Here is a 2713-nt window from a genome sequence, read left to right as displayed (position 1 = left end):
ATGGAATATCTCTTGGATCAGTTGGGGCCAGCTGCCCTGGCTGTGTGCCCTCCCAGCTTCTTGTGCACCCCCAGCCTACTCACTGGTGGGGTGAGAAGCAGGAAGAGCCTTGACAGTATAAGCACTGCTCAGCAGTAAGTGGAATACCCCTGTGTTGCTAGCGCTGTTCTCAGCACAAATCCATAAACCTAGCCATGTACCAGCTACTATGAAGAAAATTAACTACCCCAGCCAAAACCAGGACACAACTGTAGCTTGAAGTCAAGTGTTTAATACAGTATCAGAAACAGTATTGTAATAGAAAAAAGATGAATACCGTATGTATTATACTTGTTACATTTTCAATGATAATTTAGGGAGTGAAGGATTTTTGAAGGATCCAGTAGAGACACAAACAATGTAGAAACTGATTTCTGTCTGTTTAGACCCAGAGATAAGCAGGTGTTGAAAATACCTTTTTTCACCAGGAAAAAGCAAACCTTGACAGAATGTGATTTACTAATGAGGTACTTGGCACACTGGCAGCAGATGTCCAGGGCTAATGTGCTCCAAGTGTTCCCTTCAGAATAAGGACTGATCTGTAATGCAGGCTGAAACTTGCGTCACTCGGTTTGATTTTATTTAGCGCAAGTCATTGCCTTTTAGAAACGAGGGCTGATTCATCAGGCTGGCTGTGTTTTTACTGCCTAGTTCTGAAAGGTGTGATGTGCTGATAGATGTTCATTTGATGTACCAGCAATGAATCCGGTATTTGAAGCATTCAAATAACTAGTTTAATGGGCTTGGGCAGGATGGGAGGTGAATCTAGTTTGAAGAACCTCAGTTGAGATTGCTTGTCTGCCTGACAGAAGGCTTGCTCTGCTTTCAGCTACTCATCAGGCTGGTCTGTGTATGTACCCTAGATGATGCTGGAGTTGCTAGCTGATGGCATCTTTCCATTAAAACGAGCCTCCTGAGAGGCCAAAGTTGTTTGGTTTGGGGTTTTGTTGTGCCGTTGTTTGTTTTTTGTTTTTTTTTTAAGTAGCCATTGAAGAAGGAAAGTTTCTCCTTTTTGTTTTTTGAGTGGAGATCCTAGTTCGGTGCCACTTCCCCAGATGTAAAGGTCTATGGTAAGTTATCTTTCTCCTGATTTCTTTCATAAACCCAAATCTGGGGAACAGTTTGCTTTTCCAGTGTGATAGTCACATCAGAAACTAAAGCACAAACAGTTTCAGAAAACAACTGAGGTCTATAGGGACAAGAAGAAATTCTGATCTTGGGGAACATTAGCAAATAGTAATAGAAATGGTTTAGATGACAACTACACTGATTGAAAACAACTGGATTTTTTGTTTTCCATAGTTTTCTCTAGAGTTTCCAAGGGCCTGTTTGTCAAACAGGAAGGTTACATTGACTACATTTCTCGATAAACCTTTTTTGTTAAAAAAGGTATTGCCACGAGTGACTAATCCTGCAATTTAATGATCTGTATCAGGACATGTATGAGTAGGCAGTGATGTACTTTTTGTATGCTAGAAAGCATTAACTGGCTTATGTATCATCAGTTTTCAAATAGATATGTTACACCTTATTGCTACCATATTCATTTTATATTTGTTACCAATAATAGTCTGTTGATAATGTTCAGTTCATAATTATGTTTTGTAGGGTTCTAAACTTTACTTCAGTTGGCTAAGAAACATTGCTCAAATCCCTTCCCCAGTCTCCAACTGTGCTGAGAAAATGAAGGAGATGACATAAAATGATTCAACATTTGCAGAACTTGGTGCTGTGTGGGCAATGCTGTAAGTCAGCATCTCCCTTCATTTGCAAGCAGATACCAACCTCTGCGCCAGCTAACATTCTTTGACTGTATCAGGCTTGGAGGTATTGTGAGATTTTCTAAGAACATAGGGGAGGGATAACCTCAAATGATCAATGAAGAACCTCTTAAGTAAAGAGAACAGAAATGGAGTTCATTTAAACAAATGACTGTTGCAGGGAATGGGTCTCAGATGTAGATCTTCTGCAATTTGGTTTAAAATTTGCTTTCCTAAAAACTTCTTCACCTGTAATCTTTCTTCATGAGATCTTAATACACAAAATTATCCTTTCACTTAAATATAAAAGATCTCATAAACCATTCTTCAGAAGCTCTGTAAGCTGAGAAAGAAGGAGGATGACATTTTTGTCGTCTTTTTTCATTCTTTGGGAGTTGCCAAATTCTTGGCTAATAATAACATATATATATGCAAAAGAAGAAAATTTCCAAGGCAGTACTGTTCAACACAAGTCAGTGAACAGAGATGCTGAGATATGATGTTCTTGAAGTTGTCTTTCTGAAAAGCAGGGTCCATATTCCTACAAACATCCTGGTTGCAAACTCCCCTTCCCAAGCAAAATTGCGTTTATATCCTTTTGCTTTAAAGGAAATAATGGCTATTTACACTTGTTACCAGACTAGTCACATCAGGAATTCAATTATTCATGCATGCAAGAGCATCAAATGGTGCACCAAAGAGAATGTTTATACATGCTGAATAGTGGGGAGAATACAGCTCTGCAATAGGAAAGGCAGTGTAGTGTCAAGATTGATCAGTAAGCTAAGGATACAGTAGTCCAAGTTACAGAATACTAGATAAAGAAATAAAAAAAAAGTCAAGGAAAATGAGAACTTAAACCCAAGATTTCTGGGTATAAAATATTAAGATTAATAAAAACTTTAATAGGTGAA

Source organism: Pezoporus wallicus, unplaced genomic scaffold (genome assembly GCF_028554395.1).
Source record: "Pezoporus wallicus isolate ANWC-B61680 ecotype Strahan unplaced genomic scaffold, APGP_CSIRO_Pwel_v1 contig_3952, whole genome shotgun sequence".
NCBI lineage: Eukaryota > Metazoa > Chordata > Aves > Psittaciformes > Psittacidae > Pezoporus > Pezoporus wallicus.
The sequence above is the reverse complement of the archived record's forward strand: the minus strand, read 5'-3'. Positions refer to the sequence as shown.